Genomic DNA, 12,076 nt, shown 5'->3' with positions numbered 1-12,076 from the left:
TGATTATAGTGAGACGGCGTACTTTTGGGGCCGAATGAAACCCCAGAGCAGCAGTCGGGGCCTTCTCCATGGCCATAGTAAAGTTCAACTTCTTTCCTTTTTTACTGTAACATCGCTTAAATACACCATTATTATTTTCTTTTTTATTGCACCCTTAAAGATAAATAAATATTTTAATTATTGTTATTATTTCTACAATCCATGTTGTCAATCTTTCTTTTTTTTTGGAGATCACTACAATTGGAATGTAATTGTACTGTCTACACGAGATAATAAATCTGAAATAAACCGATTGACACCGTATCAAAGTGTTGTACCCTGCGAGGAAAGAAATCATGCCAGACAACGTTTTCTTAATGCTAGCAAAAACTACTGACTGCTTATTGAACGTCATCAGTCAGTCAGTCATTGCCCAACCCGCTATATCCTAACACAATGTCACGGGGGTCTGCTGGAGCCAATCCCAGTCAGCACAGGACGCACGGCAGAAACAAATCCCGGGCAGGGCTCCAGCCCACAGCAGGAAACACACACCCACACACCAAGCACACACTAGGGACAATTTAGGATCGCCATTGCACCCAACCTGCATGTCTTTGGACTGTGGGGGGAAACCGGAGCACCCGTGTTTTAACTATACACAACTGTCGCCTATTCTCTCATCACCCCGTCTCTTCCCACACTACAGTGCATGTGAATTGTGTCAATAGATGAACAGCACTTCCAGCCGTTGCAAATGCAGTGCCTAACATTTTTTAAAACCAGTACCGTTGTACTCCTATGTGCCTATCGTGTATCGGGAGCTGGCAGTACCAATCATCACGCTATGCGTCATGTCTTTTGCATGCATAAGCTACACGTACAATTTTTTCTATAATAAAAAGGCGATTTGCTGTTTTGTTCAGAAGATGGTAGAAGGAGAAGAACTGTATTATGAGACAATCCTCTTTTGAGTTTGAGTGAGTAAAAGTAATTAGTAGTTCCCTGGATCATCCTAAAAACACTTTTCTGTTAGAAAGACATTTATTCAAATCCATTTAATGGTGTGGCAAATCAAATGTGAAAATTTCGTGCCAATACGCCGTCGTGCTTGTAGCACTTTTAAATGAACTTGGTGCAAGTCACTTTGAATCATTATACTGACGTTACCGAATACTGTTACGTCTACAGGTCTGCGAGAAAGTAATGGTGCATCCTGAGTTATAACACACACCCCACTAACCCCGTCGACCATCAAACCCACTATGGTATATCGTCGATGTTTTAGAACGGCGATATTAACGTTTAAGATATCGCACAGCCGTAATTAACATCCAAATTGCAATCCTAATGCCAGGTGTAAAAATGCAGTACAACTATTTTGAAATCTGAAACTCAGTTCACATTATCACAACATATGTTATTTGCATTTTAATATATCTGCTACTCATTCTCAAATAAATCTTGTGTTTTTTTTTTAAATAACTATTTCAAGAAAGTAACATAGCATACAATCAAGCAGATAAAATTTGCAGGACTTGAACAACAAATAACTTCAAAATCAATTCAGAAAAAACAACAGAATTTGAAAGACAAAAAGAGAACAGGAAAAAATAAAATCTAACAAAGAATTCAACCCCTTTACCCGAGGTAAAGACAGGAGTGTCAAGAGCATAGGGAAGCCATCCTCTTCCCACATATGAATGTTTATTCTAAATCTTTTAATTAATTCTTGTCACCAATCTTCTAAGCAAGAATTTAGATTTGTTTTGGATTTCAAATAATATAGAACATCAGTTACCCACTGACTTATATAAGGTGGATTGGGATTCTTCCAGTTAAGCAAGATAAATCTATATGCTAGTAGTGTGGAATAGGCAATTATAATCAATCAATCTGTTCTTTTCCACTTTAAATCATTCTGGGATTTTGCTATTAATGGGTTGCGAGTGATTGTGGTACCAGGACTGTCTGATAAGTACAGTATTCAAAGATTTTTGTCCAAAATTATGTTAATTTGGAGCACTCCCAGAACATGTGGCCCAGTGAGGATGGAGCTAGATTGCAGTGTTCGCAGGTTAGATCTTGCCCTGGACAGATTTTATTTAGATAAGTGTGATCGATGAAAGATTTTTTAAAAATTATTATTGAGCTAGAATGTATTCAACATATGGATGACTTCCACTATTTTTCTGAGATGTTAATTATTAAATGGTCCTTTTCCCATCAGACCATAGGATTGTTGAAGGGAAGATTCTTTGAGTTTTTTCTATATATTTTTGAGAAGATGTGAACCTCCAAGACTGATCTATATTTCCTCAAGAATTGAAATGTGTGGGAGGTGTGGAAAATTGTTTTAAGAAAATGTATAATTTAAAAATAGTGTGAAAATTGTGTTCCTGGGAAGTTAAAGTGTAATTGTTCATAAAATACAAATACATAATCTATATACAGTTCTCTAAGTATCTAAAACCCAAACATTCCTAAAATATTCCTAAACATTAAATGAAGGTTTGAGAGGGTTGAAAAAGGTGATCATCATGTAAAGGAGCAACAGATAAAAGCCTCTCTGCATGAAGCACATCAGGCATTAGTTCCTTATTCTGAGTGAGTAGTGGACTACTGGATTATTTGTATTTTGAGGAACATTAGTATTAACTGGGGCACAAAGCAGGGCATATAATGATGTACAGCAAGATTTAATTTCCATTGCTGATCAGGCTGGTGTAAATTTATTAATTTGAGTCAATTTCCAGGCCTTTATTGTGTGTTTATTTGCCACTAAGTAATAAAAATGAAAAGTAGTACCATGCCATCTTCTGCTTTAGGTCTTTGTAGAATCACCTTTTGAATATGTGAACATCTCAGATTTAAGATAAATGAGGTGTGGTTTATGGCCAGCCAGTTATCCTGGCCAATACCCCCAGACCGCCAGGTGGAGCCCTCCCTGCAGTGTGGAGGTGCCCCGAATACCAGCAGGGAGTTATGGACAATGGAGTTCTCATCCTCAGCCCTGTTGGATACCACAGGGGTCACTAGATGGAGCTGCAGGGAGGAACAAAGACTATTTGCCCTACGCCCCGGAAGTACGTTCGAGTCACATGGACAAGAGGAATGACGTGTTTCCGGGGTGAAGAAAAGTGAACTTTTTATCTGACCCAGAAGTGATAAGGAATCATGGACTGAAGGATGGGAAACACTTCCGGGTCAGGGAATATAAAAGGACTGTGGGAACTCCCAGATGGCAAGCTGAACTGGGTGGAAGGGTGGCAACGTGTCTGGGAGTGGAGGATTGATTTATTATTGTAGAGCATTGATTATAATTTATGAGTATTGTGAAGAGGAAGGTGCTTTGTGCACTGTGCAGTATAAATAAAGTCAATTATTGGACTTTTACCTTGTGTCTGGCATATAGTCTGAGGGTTCAAGGGAGCAATAGCGCCCTCTAACTGTCACAGAGGTTATAATTGAATCCAGTTTCTTAAAAAAATATTTATGTATATAGGGATGCTCTAAAATAAAAAAGCACTGGAAGGATGTTCACCTTGACAGTACTGATTCTTTCTTCTAATGTGAAATGGAGGGTAGACCATTTGTTAACATCTTGTTTGATTTTTTCAAAACTGTTAGCAAAATTGTGTTGAAAAGGATCTTTATATTGTAATGTTTACCCCTAGATATTTAAACTGTTTTGACAGAATGAACAGCCAGATGCCCAGTCTAGTATGGTGTGCTTGAACGTTCACCAGAAAAGGCACAAGTTTATTTAAATTAATTTTGAGTCCAGATATCTTTTGAAATTCTGCTAATGCATCAAGGACTAATGGTAAAGATGTTTGTGGGTCTGAAAGATACCATATCATTTGTGTACAGTAATATTTTCAGTTGAGGTCTTTCTCTGATAATCCCCTTTATTTCTGATGTGTTTCAAAAATGAATGGCTAATGGCAATGTTGTTAGAGGGTATCCTTGTCAAATACCATGTTCTAGTTTGAAATAGTTTGAGTTCATGTTGTTAATAATGAGGCTACTGGACTGGTATAAAGAAGTTTTATCCTTGCAGATTAATTTCTGTCAAATGCTTTTTCTCTATCCAAAAATAATAAGATCTCTGGTGCGTTACATTTTTGTGGTTGAGTATATTACATTAAATAGCTGGTGAAGGTTTCAAGCCAGTTGTCTGCCTTTAATAAATCCAATTTGGTCTTGTGATATTACAGAAGGAAACACTTTCTCTGCCCTTCTAGGTGAAACTTTGGAGAGTATTTTAACATCATTATTTAGAAGTGAAATAGGGTCTGTACAATGCATATTGTAGTAAGTCTTTATTTTTTTGAAAAAATGGTAATTAATGCTTAAAGAAAAGTTTGAAGTAAATTTTTGTTGTCTCTAGCTTCAATAAACATTGCTTATAATAGTGGATCAAAGTGTCATAGCCCACCGTCTGCGTGTCATATGGATGCTTATTAGGGTATAGAGAAAAGAAAAACAAATATTGATACTGTGGGAAAAAAATCTTGAAATGTCAACTTTAATCTCGAAATTTTCACTTTAAACACGTTAATTACATTTTGTAATTAAAGTAGCACATCATAAACTTCATCTTAAAATTGTTTAATTTACTACTTCCTCAAATCCCATCGTAACTATAGTAGCATTTTAAATGCTTTGTTTTGCATATGTTCTTCTGTGTGCTCTATGTGTATGAATCATACGTGCTTCTTAAATAGGCTTTCTCTTAAGCAGACAGGACACAGAATTCATTACATTTATATTGACATATGATATTACAGCTCTCTGAATAATTTAAATAGTGAGATGTATACTTAATATTATTTTCATAATGATAGGAAGTAAAGCATGTGTTAAACATGGGGACACAGTGGTACAGTGATAGTGAAAAGCTGGCGCCCAGGCCAGAGATTGTTCCAGCCTCCCGCAAAATGCTTGCTGCACCGTGCGCGACCTTCGGTGAAATGATCTATTGCAGTAGTACTGTCTCTCTCAAACGTACTAACCCCCAATTCCTGCCCTTCCTTTTCTTTCTCCAAGTAACTAATCGCCACACAATCAGCTCTGTAATAGATGTCAAGCATCTGTAAGCGTTGAACGCCGATTCTTCAAATCTTTTATGGAACATTGAAATATTTCTTAGTACATGTTTAATTATTCCATCCATCTATCCATCCGGGGTTGCACCAGCTCCAGCAAGAATACAGTGTGAGGCAGGAACAATCCCAGAAATCTGAAAATGCATTTTTGATGTCTTAAAATAGACATGCATTTAAAAATATCACTGTGCAACACTGTTGGGTGTTTCTTATAGATTTTTGGGTGCTGATCATGAATATCACATCAAAACCGTTTCAGAGAATTTTGAAATCAGTTTTGTCTTGATTTTTTCTTATATTTGTATCCAAACATTTTTGCTCCTGTAAGTGACTTATCAACAACGGTTTGTGCAGCCTGGGCATGTCCAGGCATGGAATCAGGTCAAGTTGGAAGCTGTTCTGTGGAAGCTGACATCCTGGGCAGGTCTGAATGAGCTTGACGCTGTCTCAGCATTCTATAAAGGTGGCTTGCATACATCGATTCTGCTCATTTGGTTTATTTAGATAGTCAGTGTGTATGTATAGTATCAGTATAGTATAGGATCTGTAGCAATATAACAGTAAGTAAGCTTGATGCTATAGACGTTTTGGTGTTGGGTGATATGTCTCGTCCATGTCATAACAGCCGTGATACATTCTGCTATATCTGTAGTGAATATACACTTGCTCCACAGAGACGTTGGATGACTGCTCTTGTGAAGAAAGCTTATCATCTGTATTTCGGCTGCAAAATTGGCGATCAAGACAAGGAATGGGCGCCTCACATTTGCTGTACAACATGTGCTGTCAGTCTGACAGCCTGGCTCAGAGGCACTCGAAAGACGATGCCGTTTGCAGTTCCGATGATATGGCGAGAACAGACCACGTGATAGACTGTTACTTCTGTTTGACTAATGGGTCTCTGCCAAAAACAAGAAGTCAATTGAATATCCTAATCTGCCTTCAGCAATGAGACTCGTGCCACATGACGACAGTCTTCCAATTCCGAAACAAACAGAGGACTGGAACTTAGACGAACCAGATGAAGAAACTGCAATGCAGGGTACTGACAGTGTCATTGGCCCGGATTTTGAACCGTGCTCATCAGGCGATCCACATTTGATAACACAGTCCGAATTGAACAATTTGGTCAGAGCCGAGCAGCTGGCTTCGAGACTGCAGGAATGGTGTTTGCTGCCACCAGGTACGAAAATTTCTGTGTTTCAAAGCCGACATCATGATATAACCACATTTTTTGCACAAGTCAACAGTTTCTGTTTCTGTTGTGACATTGAAGGATTGTTCTCTGCCTTGGGTTGTGATCACAACCCGGAAAGGTGGTGTCTCTTCATTGATTCGTCAATGTTAAGCCTGAAAGCTGTTCTGTTAAACAATGGCAGCGTTTATTCTTCAGTACCTGTTGGCTATGCAGCGCACATGAAAGAAACGTATGAGAATATGGAACTGTTGCTGAAGCAGTCCAGTATAGCAGGTACAACTAGAATATCTGTGGAGATCTTAAAGTCATTGCTCTGTTACTAGGACTGCAGCTCGGCTATACAAAGTACTGTTGTTTCATTTGTGAATGGGACAGCTGTGCCAAAGAGTCACACTATTCTCAACAGAACTGGCCACTACGTAAAAAGTTAGTTCCAGGACAGAAAAATGGGGCACATGAATCCCTTGTCGACCCGGCAAAGATATTTTTGCCTCCTCTTTACATAAAACTGGGACTCATGAAGAATTTTGTGAAAGCACTGAACAAGGAAGGCAAAGGTTTTCATTATTTAAGACATATTTTCCAAAGAATAACTGACGCCAAGATTAAAGAGGGTATTTATGTTGGCCCCCAGATCAGACAAGTTATGAGTGACGAGCGGTTTGAAGATCTGTTAGTTGGGCTGGAAATAATTGCCTGGAAAGCCTTCAAAGATGTTGCTGACAATTTTCTGGGCAATTACAGAGCCCCAAACTACATTCAGCTGGTAAACAAACTTCTCAAAGTATACAAGTCACTCAAGATTCATTTCCTCCACTCACACTTGAACTTCTTCCCCGCAAATCTTGGTGCTGTCAGTGACGAACACGGTAAAAGGTTTCACCAGGACATTGCTACGATGGAGAAACGATACCAGGGCAACTGGAATCCGTCAATGCTTGCGGATTACTGTTGGACACTGCAACGTGATGCACCAGACATTGAATACAAAAGAAAATCGGGAGCAAAAAACTTAATTCTGTTGAATTTAATAGCTTATGTGAAACATAAACGTGACTAAATACGTTATTGTCAGTAAAAATATAAATGTCTATTTCTCAGAGTTTCTATGTGATGCAGTTAAACCAAAACTATATTTGTGTGTACCTGTCACAATCAGCAAAAACTTTTCAGGAAGCACTTTTCAAAAAAGCTGTTGTGCAGTGTATGGTTAAGATGCATTTTAAGATATCTGTACATGGTCATTCACCTTGCTATAGGCACATCCACTTAAAAACCCAACTATTCAGTAAAGGCTTGCACATTATTATAAAATACACAATAATAATAAAAGTATAGCCATCTGGGAAGTGTATCTTTGCTTGGAATCCAGCAATTGAACAACACATATGTAGCTAAGAACAAGTGAGAAGTGAATTGATTTTCTGTTTGGCTAGTGCAACTACATATGTTATTTCAAGTTCAGCATTTACCTGAATCAGACATGTAAATGTAGATTCCAGATACCTTGCTAGTATAGCATAAAAATGAGGAATTACTTTTTACAAAATAGTAACTGAACATGTTTGCAGAAAGCTACTGGAACCAGATAGAAATGAGTTGTGGAAATATGTTCTGCATAAAATCAGATGTAGCATAATGCTGCTTCACGTCACAATGATGCAGTATCCTTTTGCAAATTGATCTGTGTTTATAAATTTATACATATCACTAAACGGTAAAATAATTATTTATGTTTATATTTTAATAACTTCAATGAGGAACACTATTGCAAACTGAGCAATTACACAGAGCTTTCTGAATTAAGAAGCTTCAGAACCACGCGATTGAACATCTGAAGGATGTTCAAACATCACAGTGTAAAGAAAGTGCGACATAAAAAGCAAACAAAGCTTCAAGGATGAAGGTCATAGCCACTGCATAGCCTAACAGCTCCACTAGAAGTAAATTGCTCTTCTGAGAATTAGACTGAAAGTGAGTAAAGTACCCCTTTAAGTATATACAGTAATCCCTCCTCGATCGCGGGGGTTGCGTTCCAGAATCCCCCGCGATAGATGAAAATCCGCAAAGTAGAAACCATATGTTTGTATGGTTATTTTTATATATTTTAAGCCCTTATAAACTCTCCCACACTGTTAACATTATTAGAGCCCTCTAGACATGAAATAACACCCTTTAGTCAAAAGTTTAAACTGTGCTCCATGACAAGACAGAGATGGCAGTTCTTTCTCACAATTAAAAGAATGCAAACATATCTTCTCTTCAAACAAGCGCCGTCAGGAGCAGAGAATGTCAGAGAGATAGAGAGAGAAAAGCAAACAATCAAAAAATCAATACATGCTTTTGGGTTTTAAGTATGCCGAAGCACCGCGATAAAGCGGCATTTTGTAGAGGAGCGTCCGTATCATCTAAGCAAACAGCCCCTCTGCTCACACCCCCTCCGTCAGGCGCAGAGAATGTCAGAGAGGGTGAGACAGAGAGAAAAGCAAACAATCAAGCACCACGCAGGAAGCATCTCTTATATCATTGAGGAGTTTTAGTTAATATGTAATACGTGCTCTGATTGGGTAGCTTCTAAGCCATCCGCCAATAGCGTCCCTTGTATGAAATCAACTGGGCAAACAAAGTGAGGAAGCGTGTAGCATAAATTAAAAGACCCATTGTCCGCAGAAATCCGCGAACCAGCGAAAAATCCATGATATATACACTCACCTAAAGGATTATTAGGAACACCATACTAATACGGTGTTTGACCCCCTTTCGCCTTCAAACCTGCCTTAATTCTACGTGGCATTGATTCAACAAGGTGCTGAAAGCATTCTTTAGAAATGTTGGCCCATATTGATAGGATAGCATCTTGCAGTTGATGGAGATTTGTGGGATGCACATCCAGGGCACGAAGCTCCCGTTCCACCACATCCCAAAGATGCTCTATTGGATTGAGATCTGGTGACTGTAGGGGCCATTTTAGTACAGTGAACTCATTGTCATGTTCAAGAAACCAATTTGAAATGATTCGAGCTTTGTGACATGGTGCATTATCCTGCTGGAAGTAGCCATCAGAGGATGGGTACATGGCGGTCATGAAGGGATGGACATGGTCAGAAACAATGCTCAGGTAGCCCGTGGCATTTAAACGATGCCCAATTGGCACTAAGGGGCCTAAAGTGTGCCAAGAAAACATCCCCCACACCATTACACCACCACCACCAGCCTGCACAGTGGTAACAAGGCATGATGGATCCATGTTCTCATTCTGTTTACGCCAAATACTGACTCATCAGACCAGGCAACATTTTTCCAGTCTTCAACTGTCCAATTTTGGTGAGCTCGTGCAAATTGTAGCCTCTTTTTCCTATTTGTAGTGGAGATGAGTGGTACCCGGTGGGGTCTTCTGCTGTTGTAGCCCATCCGCCTCAAGGTTGTGCGTGTTGTGGCTTCACAAATGCTTTGCTACATACCTCGGTTGTAACGAGTGGTAATTTCAGTCAAAGTTGCTCTTCTATCAGCTTGAATCAATCGGCCCATTCTCCTCTGACCTCTAGCATCAACAAGGCATTTTCGCTCACAGGACTGCCGCATACTGGATGTTTTTCCCTTTGCACACCATTCTTTGTAAACCCTAGAAATGGTTGTGCGTGAAAATCCCAGTAACTGAGCAGATTGTGAAATACTCAGACCGGCCCGTCTGGCACCAACAACCATGCCACGCTCAAAATTGCTTAAATCACCGTTCTTTCCCATTCTGACATTCAGTTTGGAGTTCAGGAGATTGTCTTGACCAGGACCACACCCCTAAATGTATTGAAGCAACTGCCATGTGATTGGTTGATTAGATAATTGCATTAATGAGAAATTGAACAGGTGTTCCTAATAATCCTTTAGGTGAGTGTATTTAGATATGCTTACATTTAAAATCCGGGATAGAGTGAAGCCGCGAAAGTCGAAGCGCGATATAGCAAGGGATTACTGTAATCTAATCATACAGTGCCCTCCATAAAGTTTGGGACAAAGACACATTTTCTCCATGATTTACCTCTCTGCTCCACCATTTAAAATTACAAATCAAACAATTCAGATGTTTGTAAAGTGTACATTGCAGATTTTAATTTAACGGTCTTTGCATACATGTAGAAACAACAATTCTTCTACACAGTCCCCCCATTTCAGGGCACCATAATGTCTGGGACATAGCAATGGCAGATATATTAAAGCAGTCATATTTACTACTTCATTGCATATCCCTTGCAAGCTATGGCTGCTTGAAGTCTGTGATTCATAGACATTACCAGGTACTGAGTATCTTCTCTGGTGATGCTTTGCCAAGCCTCTAATGTTTTTGGGGGTTGTCCCTTATGCTCATTTGCATTTAAATCAGGCGACTGGCTTGGCAATTCAAGAATTTTCCATTTTTTAACTTGGAAAAACTCCTGTGTTGCCTTAGCAGTATGTTTGGGTTCATTATCTTGTTGTACAATACAGCTCTGTCCTATGAGTTTGTAGGTATTTACTGTAACTTGAGCAGATAAGATGTTTCTGTACGCCTCAGAATTCACTGTGCAACTGCCATCAACGGTTACATCATCACTGCAGATAAGTGTGCCAGTACCTGTGGTAGCCGTACTTGCCCCAGCCATAGCACCCCCACCACTGTGTTTAACAGATGAGGTTTGATGCTTTGGATCATAGGCAGTTCCTTTTTGTCGTCAAACTTTGCTATTGCCATCATTATATACAATTTCATCTTTGCCTCGTCTGCCCACAAGAACTTTTTGTAGAATTCTGCAGGCTCTTTTAAGTACTTTTTCATAAACTGTAATCTGGCCATCCTGTTTTTGTGGCTAACTAGTGGTTTGCATCTTGCACTGTGGCCTCTGTATTTCTGTTCATGAAGTCTTCTGCAGATAGTAGTCTCTGATACATTCACATATGTCCTTAAGACTGTTTCTAATCTGTCACACAGGCATTAGGGACTCTTACTTTACCATAGTGAGGATTCTTCTGTCATCAACAGTGGAGGTCTAGCTTGGCTTATCAGTTCCTTTGCAATTACTGAGCTCTCTGGAGTTTTTCTAATTTTCTATATTCCAGACGGTTGATTTAGGTAATCCTAAGGTTTTATCAATTATCTGTAATGGTTTTATTCCTGTTTTTCAGCCTCATGATGACTTCTTTTTGACTTTCATTGGCACTTTTCTTATTGTCATGTCAAACAATGGCACCTACAGACTCTAAAGGTAGAATCAGGCCGAAGTATCTTATGTCAGCACTAATGAAACCTGTGATGCCAACTGTCCTAAACATTATAGTGCCCTGAAATGGGGAAGTTCCAGGTAGAAAAGTGTTGTGACCGACATCAATGCAAATACACTTTAATGAAATTCTGCAATGTGCACTTTAACCATGTCTGAATTATTTAATTTGTAATTTTAAACTGTGGAGCAGAGGGGTAAATCAGGGGATAAATGTGCCTTTGTTCCAAACAGTATGAAGGAGACTGTGTATCATGTTACTTACATACTTTTTTTTTTTAATGTGTTCTATTAGTAGGATAAAAATGGTGCTCTATATGCAGTGTAGCAATTAAAAGCTTGTGAATTTTTGCTAAATTACAGATGTAGGTGCTTTGCTTTTGAAACCATTTGTAAGTTAGCGCATACCTTTATATTGGGGTAACTGAATAAAGGACTCTAACCAAATGCACAGTGAGGACTACATTTAATCAGGCACCCCAGACTCTAAACGTTAGAAAACAAGACAGACAGGAAGCCAGCTCTCACATTGATGG

This window comes from Polypterus senegalus, chromosome 11, assembly GCF_016835505.1.
Source record: "Polypterus senegalus isolate Bchr_013 chromosome 11, ASM1683550v1, whole genome shotgun sequence".
NCBI classification, from domain to species: domain Eukaryota; kingdom Metazoa; phylum Chordata; class Cladistia; order Polypteriformes; family Polypteridae; genus Polypterus; species Polypterus senegalus.
The sequence above is the reverse complement of the archived record's forward strand: the minus strand, read 5'-3'. Positions refer to the sequence as shown.